This window comes from Salvelinus sp. IW2-2015, linkage group LG27 (assembly GCF_002910315.2).
Source record: "Salvelinus sp. IW2-2015 linkage group LG27, ASM291031v2, whole genome shotgun sequence".
NCBI lineage: Eukaryota > Metazoa > Chordata > Actinopteri > Salmoniformes > Salmonidae > Salvelinus > Salvelinus sp. IW2-2015.
This window is the reverse complement of record NC_036867.1, coordinates 21,632,443-21,646,184: the sequence shown is the minus strand read 5'-3', so window position 1 is coordinate 21,646,184 and position 13,742 is coordinate 21,632,443. Positions and strand designations below refer to the sequence as shown.

The 13,742-nt window shown below is 41.4% G+C and overlaps 1 long non-coding RNA gene across 1 annotated transcript in view; it reads right to left on the bottom strand.

The window, feature by feature from the left end:
* Positions 1–12,872, bottom strand: part of LOC139023104 (uncharacterized) — an 89,128-nt gene extending 76,256 nt beyond the window's left edge. The window contains exon 1 of the long non-coding RNA XR_011474252.1: positions 12,843–12,872. This is a non-coding gene — a long non-coding RNA (uncharacterized lncRNA). The remainder of the gene's footprint in view (positions 1–12,842) is intronic.
* Between the last annotated feature and the right edge of the window lie 870 nt (positions 12,873–13,742).

Sequence of the window (13,742 nt, the reverse complement as noted above, 5' to 3'; positions counted from 1 at the left end):
AAAAACAAGCCTGAAACCCTTTCTAAAGACTGTTGACATCTAGTGGAAGCCATAGGAACTGCAATCTGGGAGGAATTATTTTGAATATCCCATAGGCTAGCATTGAAATGGCCTGTGACCTCAAAAAAAAAAAAAAATCCCGGATGGATTCTCCTTGGGTTTTTGCCTGCCATATCAGTGCTGTTATACTCACAGACATTATTTTAACAGTTTTAGAAACTTCAGAGGGTTTACAATCCAATGCTACCAATTATATGAATATCATAGCTTCTGGACCTGAGTAAGACAGTTTACTTTGGGCACGTCAGTCATCTGGAATTCAGGATACCTAGCTTTAAAAAGTTAAATAAATGTTTTTCCTCATCAATCTACAAAAAAAAGCGAAGAGGTTTTTATAATTTTTTGCAAATGTATTAAATATAATTAACTTAAATATTACATTTACATAATTATTCAGACCCTTTGCTATGAGACTCAATATTCAGCTCAGGTGCATCCTATTTCCATTGATCATCCTTGAGATATTTCTACAACTTGATTGGAGTCCACCTGTGGTAAATTCAATTGATTGGACATGATTTGGAAAGGCACACCTGTCTATATAATGTCCCACAGTTGACAGTGCATGTTAGAGCAAAAACCAAGCCATGACGTCGAAGGAATTGTCGAAAACCTGCGCCAGACCGCTCAGGACCTCAGAATGGGGCGCGGGTTCACTTTCCAACAGGACAACAACCCAAAACACACAGCCAAGACAATGCAGGAGTGGCTTCGGGACAAGTCTCTGAATGTCCTTGAGTGGCCCGGCCAGAGCCCGGACTTGAACCAGATCGAACATATCTGGAGAGCCCTGAAAATAGCTGTGCAGCTACACTCCCCATCCAACCTGACAGAGCGTGAGAGGATCTGCAGAGAAGAATGGGAGAAACTCCCCAAATACAGGTTTGCCAAGCTTGTAGCATCATACCCAATAAGTCTTGAGGCTGTAATCGCTGTCAAAGGTGCTTCAACAAAGTACTGAGTAAAGGGTCTGAATACTTATGGAAATGTGATATTTCATTTATTTATTTATTGACAAAATGTCTAAAAATCAGTTTTTGCTTTTATCATTATGGGGTATTGTGTATAGATTGATGATGGAAAAAAACTATTGAATCAATTTAGCAAAAAACAATTGACTCAATGTAACGTAACAAAATGTGGAAAAAGCCAGGGGTCCTGAATACTTTCCGAATGCACTATTCCATGTGTGTTACATTAAAGACAATAAAGCCTAATCTTATCCAGACCATTCCTTAATCATCCTTGCCTAAATCTGTATTTATCCCCCACGAGGGACATACATCCTCTCTACTAGGACCTTTATAACCACTTTAAAATCATAATGATAAAATACATATACTTTTTTTTACTAATCTTCAACACCATAACTATTTATTTCTTAACCAATAAAGGTATAGTTGGATTGGTGAACTGTGTCTTGGAATGCGGCCCAAATTACACCCTATTCCCTATGCAGTGCACTACTTCTGACCTGAGCCTATGAGACCTAATAAAAAAAAAGTGCCCTATGAAGGGAATAGGGTGCTATTTAGGACGTAAGATGCAACTGCTCTATACTGCTGCGTTTCTGCTGGACCTCTTTCTGTATCTTTCTATATTTTCTGTGGTTGCAGAAAGCAATTAAAGGTGCCACCTGTTTCTCTGTTCCTTCAGAATCCACTGCCTGGTAATTGGAATCCCCTGTTCTGGCTCTGCGCTGGTCTTCTCTTGCTACATCAGCAGCTATCTCATATCTCAACACAGCTGCCATGCTGTGCCTACCTCGCCACATATAGGCCTAAACCACACTTTTTGAGTCTGCGTCCCAAATGGTACCCTATTTCCTTTATAGTGCCCACAGGGCTTGAAAAGTAATGCACTATATATGGAATAGGATGCCAAAATAGGAATAGGATGCAAAAAATATATATATTTTTTTTCAATGGAAATGTTTCATATGGACACCCCCCCCCTATATAATGTTCATGGTTCATGGTTCACAGAGTTGAGCATTTACAAGGTCTTAGATTCATGCCTCTATTGAACCGTGTCCATTAACTTGAAGGGTTTTAGAAAAGGAGTAATATGCTCCTCTATGGAGTCAAGAGGACCTGCATAATGTAAATGTGTGAGATAAAACCACTTAACACTGTTTGACCTCCTATTATTGTTAAATTCAATTTTTGGTGTTAAAAAGCACAGTTTTAGTGATTATGAATTATGTATAAGTAGATATACACTGAGTGTACAAAATGTTAGGAACACCATCCTAATATTGAGTTGCACCCCCTTTTGCCCTCAGAACAGCCTCAATTTGTTGGGCATGTACTCTAAAATGTGTTGAAAGCGTTCCACAGGGATGCTGGCCCATGTTGACTCCAATGCTTCCCAAAGTTGTGTCAAGTTGGCTGGATGTCCTTTGGGTGGTGCACCATTCTGGAGACACACAGGAAACTGTTGAGTGTGAAAAACCCAGCAGCATTGCAGTTCTTGACACACTCGAACCGATGTGCCTGGCACCTACATACCCAGTTCAAAGGCACTTACTGTAAATTTTTTGTCTTGCCCATTCACCGTCTGAATTGTCTCAAGGCTTAAAAACATCCTTCTTTAACCTGTCTTTTTCCCTTCATCTACACTGATTGAAGTGGATTTATGAGGGATCGTAGACTTCACCTGGATTCACCTGGTCAATCTATGTCATGGAAAAAGCAGGTGTTCCTGATGTTTTGCACACTTAGCAAACATGCAACTATGAAAGTACTATTGGTACAATTGGTCAGTGCTTAAGTTAAGGTATATACAAGTAGCTTAGCAAACAACTTTAAAATGTAGTGAATTATAATGAAATTGCCTTAAATATCACATCTGTACATGTAAGGATACATGCCTATCTGTGTTGTTCCCAGGATCTATATTTCCAAAATGTTGCTGTATGGTGGAGAGTTCACATTACCATTAACCTTCTCCAACGGACAAACTTTAGGCCTCATTAACATTTCCATTCTTCATGAAAAAGTGCAGAATTATGATGCTTTCACTCTCGCCAACATCAGATTTAAGCAATGACAATACCTCAATACCTGACCATCTATGAAATTGAGCACTTGCTAAGTCTCACCAGTGACAGAGAGAAAGCAAGGTATAATGTGTAGCTTTTAGTGCATCTGCGGAATCTTATTTTCTAGGAATTTGAGACAAGGATGAAATGTTCAGTGGCTAAACATATTGGTCTGAGGAAATAGATGGAAGGGTCAGTTGGTGACCTGAGAATTCACCAGTGTCCCAAATCATACCCTTTTCCTTGTATAGTGCATTACTTTTGACCAGCGACATATGGGCCCTGGTCAGGAATAGGGCACTACATTGGGAATAGGGTGCCATTTGGATGCAGATTCAAGAGCCTCTAATCCTGTTTCTGAGAGTGCTGAAATACCCGGGATTGTTGAATAGGTCAAATTTTCTAATTCTCTTAAGGCTTACTTTTTTTGTCAATGTTCTCTCTTCAGATGCTTTGTCTTCGCATTCAGATTAAGCTGATAAATGCTTTTTGACTGCATAAACCTAAACATTTGTGACTCACCACCGGGATTCGGTCTTATGTAGCAACATTTGCATTTTTTTGTACATTGTGTAAACGTAGAGACTCAGAGCTACAAAATGGTATATCATACACTGCATTTGAGGAAACAATGGGAAAGTAATTCTGCTTTGAAAGTTGATCAATTTGTAAACTCACTATTGAGAAAAAATAATTTCAATGTTTTGGTACTGCTATTGGGCTACTATTGGAGAGCCCTTCTTTGTCTACACCCATTCAGCATTGTTCACACCTTCTTAAGCCTTAGCCCCACCCATCTCTTTAAGGGTGGGTCCCTGCGTTCTGTACTAACTTGCCAGCTACTCCCAGACATCTAAGAGAGATAGAACAGCTAACTGAACATTACTCACCCTATCTGTGATTTCGCTTTCAGAGTGCACACTGGACGCTCTGGCCAATAAGTAGGGTTGTTCCGAATGCTCTGACCTCACAACTACTGTCAAGCACCCAAGCTAACTGGCAAACATTGGCTAATTACTTCCAGACACATTATGAGAGAACACCCCACTCTGACCATTTAACTCGCTCTAGCAGAGCTGGTTAGGCTATTTTCACGTTATCCAGAGCTTTGGTGACTGTACCTGTGCTGCTGGCAACAATTGCATTACGCTTTGTTGCCGATGTTCACTGACACCGGACATATTCAACAGGTGTTGAGTGTTCAAAAATGCATCAGTTATTCTGCACTCTGGCCGACTAAGACGAGAGTCTTTTGTTAAGAAATGTAGCTAGATAGCTAGTTAGGTAAACAATGAATCCCAACGAATAACGCAACGTTAGTTAGCAAGCCATCCAGCTAACGTTAGCTAACTAGCTAACAGTACACTAACTTGAAATGGAAATACTTTGTCAAAATAAGAGTGGAGTCTTTTGTTAAGACATGTAGCTAACTAGCTAGCTAAACAATGGACCATAATCACAACTCATGACGTTACTTCCCTGCATTAATTTGCAGGTAGCTAACCAACCAGGTTCTATGGCTTTAACGAGTCAAGCAAATATGTCTGAGATACGAAGAATAAAATCATACACATAACGTTAGCTAGCTGACAGTACACTTGAAATGAAACCACTTTCTGTCAAAATTTGAAACATGTACTATGAAAATCTTACCAGTATACATCATTGTTGGACGCCTCTCCTGTCTGATGCCATGCATGGTAGCCTTAGTTTACTGATGTATTCCAGACTGGTGTTTTCTCCATCTCCTTAGCTATCATACTCAAATTCCACTGCTTTCAAAACTCAGTCCTCCAGAAAGTCGAGAGAATATACATAACGTTAGCTAGCGAGCCAGCCAGCTAACGTTAGCTAGCTAACAATACACTTTAACCTGACATTAGGTTTATGCAGTTTTACAACCCGATACATAAAAGCCGCGTTAGACACGATTACTTAAACATACTGACCAGCTCCAATAGACAGACACGTGCTATATGGTAGACCAATCCAAACTCATCTCTTGGCATGTCCAGCCCACTCATTATCTCAGCCAATCATTGCTAGCGTGAAGGTTCTCACTTTTTCTGTGGCTAAACCAACTAGGCTGAAAATTCTACAATATTATTCGTATTTACAGATGGCATACAAGTTTGATATTAAGGCACATGACAGTTCACATGTTCGAGAAGGCATTTTTGCCATAAAATTCATTTTTGATAAAAACATGTTTATGTTCAAACAGCTCTCCTGTGAAGTCGTGACTTGCGTCATATGCCTAGTTTCCTGAATCTGGTCACATTTAGTTCTGCTGAGTTGATTGATTCTGATTCAGACCACTTAAAATTAATACAATTAAAATGCCCACTGTGAGGCCATTTTAACCTCATGATTACCCATTATTCAAGCTCTCCTGAACATAAAGATAAACTATGTTTATCCACATAAAAACTTTCCTTTTTTCATTGGGCTTTCAGCTCTCTCTACGGGGAGTCGGTCAGTCCAGTGGTAATGTGTCATTCTTCTCTCATCTGTTATCAGTAGGCTTTTCAGAAACACTTTATTTGGATAGTCCATCTGTAAATGCTCTACAGACTATCAGACAATCTACAGTAACATTTGAACTAACTGTCTACGAACCCTAAAGGTGTCCGCATGCTTCCCAGCCGAAACAGTTCAGACGAGTTTGTGCGTATATTACGACAACATTTTGTGATGTTTTAGTTCGTTTTGGACTTCGGTAAGAGTTTTTTGTTTGGCAAGCCGAAGTCAGGAGTCAAAGTCTATGCCCATTTGTCAGTGATTGGTCAGTAGTAGGAATTCTTCAGTATAGACCTTGTTGTCATTCAAAAATAGACGACTCGCTTTCATGCACAATTTTTCATTTAGAAATACTGCACCAAACATCTTAGTTAGATGTAAAATCGCCCAACTAAACTCAGCAAAAAAAGAAACATCCCCTTTTCAGGACCCTGTGTTTAAAAGATAATTCGTAAAAATCCAAATAACTTCGCAGATCTTTATTGAAAAGGGTTTTAACACTGTTTCCTGTGCTTGTTCAATGAACCATAAACAATTAATGAACACGCACCTGTGGAACAGTCGTTAAAACTTCTTAGGGATCAAATCCCTTTAGCGGGATCGATTTGACAACATCCGGTGAAATGGCAGAGCGCCAAATTCAAATTAAATTACTATAAATATTTTATTTTCATGAAATCACAAGTGTAATACAAAAAAATAAAGCTTAACTTCTTGTTAATCCAGCCACCATGTCAGATTTCAAAAAGGCTTTATGGTGAAAGCAAACCATGCGATTATCTGGTCAGCGCACCATCATACAAATGCATGACAAACATTTTTCAACCAGGGAGGTGCGACACGAAAGTCAGAAATAACCATATAATTTATGCCTTACCTTTGAAGATCTTCTTCTGTTGGCACTCCAAAATGTCCCAGAAACATCACAAATGCTCCTTTTTGTTCGATAAATTGCTTCTTTAATATCCCCAAAATGTAAATTTATTTGGCGCATTTGATTCAGAAAAACACTGGTTCCAACTCGCCCAACATGACTACAAATGATCTAATAAGTTACTTGTAAACTTGGTCCAAACATTTCAAACAACTTTCCTAATCCAACTTTAGGTATCCTAAAATGTATATAATCGATAAAATTAAAGACGGAATATACAGTGTTCAATAGCGGATAAAATCAAAGTGGAGCGAGTTCCAGGTTGCACATGTCACGACTCCGACCGAGGCAGGCTCTCCTTCCCGTTCGGGTGGCGCTCGGCGGTCGTCGTCACCGGCCTATTAGCTGCCACTGATCCTTTTCTCCCCCTCCTTATGTGTTTATTGGTTACACCTGTTTTGTATTTGTTTGTAATTAGTTGGGCTTATCAGTCAGCCGGCCCGCCCGTTTCTTTGTGCGGGATTGTTAGTTGGTAAGCGTGGTGTTTGTGTCAAACTACGTGTGTACGTTGGTATTGGACTGTTTTCGTTCCCCCCGTGTCTGGGGTAGTTTTATGAGAGCACCCAGTGTTTAGAAGGGTGGCATAAGTTTCACAGTGTTCATTAAAAGAACATTTGTTATTGCACCCTCTGTTTCCTGCGCTTGACTTCGCACTCCGACACCCAGTCCTTACAGCACACTAAACAAAAGAGTCCACTTGGCTTGACACATGGAAACAACAGGACTACTTCTTCATTACTCAGAAGAAAAACATCAACCAATTTCTAAAGACTGTTGACATCTCGTGGAAGCCATAGGAACTGCAACCAGGTGCCTCAGAAATCTAGTTTCCCATGGAAATCCAATTGAAAACAGTGAACTCAAACAAAAAAAATCCTGGATGGTTTGTCCTCGGGGTTTCGCCTGACAAATAAGTTCTGTTATACTCACAGACATTATTTTAACAGTTTTATAAACTTTAGAGTGTTTTCTATCCATGCATATCCTAGCTTCTGGGCCTGAGTAGCAGGCAGTTTACTTTGGGCACGCTTTTCATCCGAACGTGAAAATACTACCCCATATCCCAAACAGGTTTTAAGACACTAACAGCTTACAGCCGGTAGGCAATTAAGGTCACAGTTAAGAAAACTTAGGACACTAAAGAGGCCTTTCTACTGACTCTGAAAAACACCAAAATAAAGATGCACAGGGTCCCTGCTCATCTGTGTGAACGTGCCTTAGGCATGCAGTGCCTAGCTCCACTCCTATTCCCCAGGCGCTCTCTTTTGAAGACTTCTGTAACCGTAATAGCCTTGGTTTCATGCATGTTAACATTAGAAGCCTCTTCCCTAAGTTTGTTTTATTCACTGCTTTAGCACACTCTGCCAACCCGGATGTCCTAGCCGTGTATGAATCCTGGCTTAGGAAGACCACCAAAAACTCTGAAATCTACATCCCTAACTACAACATTTTCTTTAAAAAATTCACCTCTTTAAAAACAAGTCTCTCACCGTTGCCGCCTGCTATAGACCACCCTCTGCCCCCAGCTGTGCTCTGGACACCATATGTGAACTGATTGCCCCCCATCTATCTTCAGAGCTCGTGCTGCTAGGTGACCTAAACTGGGACATGCTTAAAACTTCTACTTGGTCACCATCCCGGATCCGGGAGCATCCTCATCAGTAAAAAAGCTGAATAGCATAGCCTAGCATAGCGCCACAAGTAAATACTAGCATATAAATATCATGAAACCACAAGTCCAAGACACCAAATGAAAGATACACATCTTGTGAATCCAGCCATCATTTCCGATTTTTAAAATGTTTTACAGCGAAAACACAATATGTATTTCTATTAGCTAACCACAATAGCAAAAGACTCAACCGTATATTTTCAAAAAAAATTTACCACATAGGTAGCTATCACAAAACCGACCAAATAGAGATATAATTAGTCACTAACCAAGAAACATCTTCATCAGATGACATTCTTATGTGCATATTTGAGGTATAAATCATAGTTTTACATTGCAGCTACCATAAAAAATATCACCAAAGCAGCCGGAATAATTACAGAGAGCGTGAAATACCTAAATACTCATCAGAAAACATTTATGAAAAATACATGGTGTACAGCAAATGAAAGATAAACATCTTGTGAATCCAGCCAATATTTCAGATTTTTTAAGTGTTTTACAGCGAAAACACAATATAGCATTATATTAGCGTACCACAATAGCCAATCACACAACCGCATTCATTCACCGCAAAGGTAGCGATCGCAAAAAAACGGCAAAAGATATAAAATGATTCACTAACCTTGACAAACTTCATCAGATGACAGTCCTATAACATCATGTTACACAATACATATATGTTTTGTTCGAAAATGTGCATATTTAGCGGTACAAATCGTGGTTTTACAATGTGAATACGTAGCCAAACTGCACAAAATTATCCGGATATATTTCTGACACTCACCTAATCTAATCAAAGAACTCATCATAAACTTTACAAAAAAATACATGTTGTACAGCAAATGAAAGATACACTAGTTCTTAATGCAATCGTCGTGTTAGAATTCTAAAAATAACTTTAGTACGACATACTGCTTACGTTATAGCGAGACAGCGCCTGCAATGAGGGCGGAAAATATGACTAAACATTTTCCACAGAAATACGAAATAACATCATAAATGGTTCCTCTTTTGCTGAGCTTCAAACAGAATCTTGTACAAGGAGTCCTTTGTCCAGAATAATCGTTGTTTGGTTTTAGAATGTCCTCTTCTCCTGTCGAATTAGCAACCATAGCTAGCCATGTGGCGCAAACGTGGCCAACTTCACATGACGCAAAGAAAAGAAAATTCCAAAACTCCAAAATTCCAAAACGTTCAATAAACTGATATAACTCGGTTTAAAAAAAATACTTTATGATGTTTTTAACACATATATCAAATTAAATCAGAGCCGGAGATATCTAACGTGTATACCGAAAGCTTTTCAGAAGGCAATCTGGGGTTCCTTTTCGCGCCTTCCAAGACAATGAAATTTCCAGACACGTCATTCCAAAAGCTCTTGTTCGGCCTCAGATCAAGCTAAACACCCCATTCCACCTCTCACTGCCTGTTGACATCTAGTGGAAGGCGTATGCAGTGCATGTATATGCATAGATTTCAGGCAAATTAATAGGAAGGCCCTGGAACAGAGCCTCGATTTCAGATTTTTCACTTCCTAACAGGAAGTTTGCTGCAAAATGAGTTCTGTATTATTCACAGATATAATTCAAACGGTTTTAGAAACTTGAGGGTGTTTTCTTTCCAATAGTAATAATAATATGCATATTGTACGAGCAAGAATAGAGAACGAGGCAGTTTAATTTGGGCATGATTTTTTACAAAGTGAAAATAGCGCCCCCCTATTGAGAAAAGGTTTTAACACCCCAGCCATCCTACAATCTAAGCTTGATGCCCTTAATCTCACACAAATTATCAATGAACCTACCAGGTACCACCCCAAAGCCGTAAACACGGGCACCCTCATAGATATCATCCTAACCAACTCGCCCTCTAAATACACCACTGCTGTTTTCAACTAAGATCTCAGCGATCACTGCCTCATTGCCTGTATCCGTAATGGGTCAGCGGTCAAACGACCGCCACTCATCACTGTCAAACGCTCCCTGAAACACTTCAGCGAGCAGGCCTTTCTAATCGACCTGGCCTGGGTATCCTGGAAGGATATTGAYCTCATCCCGTCAGTAGAGGATGCCTGGTTATTTTTTATAAATGCCTTCCTCACCATCTTAAATAAGCATGCCGCATTCAAGAAATTTAGAACCAGGAACAGATATAGCCCTTGGTTCTCTCCAGACCTGACTGCCCTTAACCAATCCAAAAACATCCTGTGGCGTTCTGCATTAGCATCGAACAGCCCCTGTGATATGCAACTTTTCAGGGAAGTTAGAAACCAATATACACAGGCAGTTAGAAAAGCCACGGCTAGCTTTTTCAAGCAGAAATGTGCTTTCTGCAACACAAACTCAAAAAAAGTCTGGGACACTGTAAAGTCCATGGAGAATAAGAGCACCTCCTCCCAGCTGCCCACTGCACTGAGGATAGGAAACTCTGTCACCACCGATAAATCCACTATAATTGAGAATTTCAATAAGCATTTTTCTACGGCTGGCCATGCTTTCCACCTGGCTACCCCTACCCTGGTCAACAGCACTGCACCCCCCACAGCAACTCGCCCAAGCATTCCCCATTTCTCCTTCTCCCAAATCCAGTCAGCTGATGTTCTGAAAGAGCTGCAAAATCTGGACCCCTACAAATCAGCGGGGCTAGACAATCTGGACCCTTTCTTTCTAAAATGATCTGCCAAAATTGTTGCAATCCCTATTACTAGCCTGTTCAACCTCTCTTTCGTATCGTCTGAAATTCCCAAAGATTGGAAAGCAGCTGCAGTCATCCCCCTCTTCAAAGGGGGGGGACACTCTTGACCCAAACTGCTACAGACCTATATCTATCCTACCCTGACTTTCTAAGGTCTTCGAAAGTCAACAAACAGATTACCGACCATTTTGAATCCCACCGCACCTTCTCTGCTATGCAATCTGGTTTCAGAGCTGGTCATGGGTGCACCTCAGCCACGCTCAAGGTCCTAAACGATATCTTAACCGCCATCGATAAGAAACAATACTGTGCAGCCGTAATCATTGACCTGGCCAAGGCTTTCGACTCAATCACCACATCCTCATCGGCAGACTCAATAGCCTTGGTTTCTCAAATGATTGCCTCGCCTGGTTCACCAACTACTTCTCTGATAGAGTTCAGTGTGTCAAATCGGAGGGCCTGTTGTCCGGGCCTCTGGCAGATTCTATGGGGGTGCCAGAGGGTTCAATTCTTGGGCCAACTCTCTTCTCTGTATACATCAATGATGTCGCTCTTGCTGCTGGTGAGTCTCTGATCCACCTCTACACAGACCACACCATTCTGTATACTTCTGGCCCTTCTTTGGACACTGTGTTAACAACCCTCCAGACGAGCTTCAATGCCATACAACTCTCCTTCCGTAGCCTCCAACTGCTCTTAAATACAAGTAAAACTAAATGCATGCTCTTCAACCGATCGCTGCCTGCACCTGCCCGCCCGTCCAGCATCACTACTCTGGACGGTTCTGACTTAGAATATGTGGAGAACTACAAATACCTAGGTGTCTGGTTAGACTGTAAACTCTCCTTCCAGACTCACATCAACCATCTCAATAAAGTTAAATCTAGAATTGGCTTCCTATTTCGCAACAAAGCATCCTTCACTCATGCTGCCAAACATACCCTCGTAAAACTGACCATCCTACCGATCCTCAACTTCGGCGATGTCATTTACAAAATAGCCTCCAATACCCTACTCAATAAATTGGATGCAGTCTATCACAGTGCCATCCGTTTTGTCACCAAAGCCAAATATACTACCCACCACTGCGACCTGTACCCCTTCGTTGCCTGGCCCTCGCTTCATACTCGTCGCCAAACCCACTGGCTCCAGGTCATCTACAAGACCCTGCTAGGTAAAGTCCCCCCTTATCTCAGCTCGCTGGTCACCATAGCAGCACCCACCTGTAGGACACGCTCCAGCAGGTATATTTCACTGGTCACCACCAACGCCAATTCCGCCTTTGGCCGCCTCTCCTTCCAGTTCTCTGCTGCCAATGACAGGAAACAACCACAAAATCTCTGAAACTGGAACTATACTTGCTATATTGTATTTACTTCACCACCATGGCCTTTTTTTGCCTTTACCTCCCTTATCTCACCTCATTTGCTTTCATTGTATATAGACCTATTTTTTACAATATTATTGACTGTATGTTTGTTTTCCTCCATGTGTAACTCTGTGTTGTGGTGTCGAACTGCTTTGCTTTATCTTGGCCAGGTCGCAATTGTAAATGAGAACTTGTTCTCAACTTGCCTACCTGGTTAAATAAAGGTGAAAAAAATGTATAAAAATGAGGCATGAAGACTGCAGATGTGGCCAGGGCATTAAATTGCAATGCAGTGGCAGACCACGTGTAACAACACCTGCACAGGATCGGTACATCCGAACATCCCACCTGCGGGACAGGTACAGGATGGCAACAGCAACTGCCCGAATTACACCAGGAACGCACATTCCCTCCATCAGTGCTCAGACTGTTCGCAATAGGCTGAGAGAGGCTGGACTGAGGGCTTGTAGGCCTGTTTTATGGCAGGTCCTCAAAAGACATCACCGGCAACAACGTCGCCTACGGGCACAAACCCAACAGACAGGACGCGGTTTTGTCTCACCAGGGGTGATGGTCGGATTCGCGTTTATCGTCGAAGGAATGAGCATTACACCGAGGACTGAACTTGTTGTCATTGCAGGCAATCTCAACACTGTGCATTACAGGGAAGACATCCTCCCCCCTCATGTGGTAACCTTCCTGCAGGCTCATCCTGACATGACCCTCCAGCATGACAATGCCACCAGACATACTGCTTGTTCTGTGCGTGATTTCTGCAAAAACAGGAATGTCAGTTCTGCAATGTCCTGCGATGATCCCGGAGCTCAATCACATTGAGTATGTCTGGGACCTCTTGGATCGGAGGATGAATGCTAGGGCCATTCCACCCAGAAATGTCCGGGAACTTACAGGTGCCTTGGGGGAAGAGTGGGGTAACATCTCACAGCAAGAACTGGCAAATATGGTGCAGTCCATGAGGATGAGATGCACTGCAGTACTTAATGCAGCTGGTGGCCACACCGGATACTGACTGTTACTTTTGATTTTGACCCCCACTTTGTTCAGGGACACATTATTCCATTTCTGTTCGTCACATGTCTGTGGAACTTGTTCAGTTTATGTCTCAGTTGTTGAATCCTATGTTCATACAAATATTTACACATATTACAAGTTTGCTGAAAATAAACGCAGTTGACAGTGAGAGGACGTTTTTTTTTTTGCTTTGTTTTTGATCTCTTCGGCAAAAACATGAAAAATAATTACACACTTGACTTATATTAGATTTATTCTGAGGAAGTGTATGCTGGCTACGGTGTCTCAGAATGGACAAACGGTACTGTTCCCGCTTTTTGTTGTTTTTCAAGCGAATATCTTTTAAGGGAGTATACGAGCACACTCGTTTGGTTCGCGTAGCCGACTTCAGAACTTAAGCATGCTGATGCCTTAA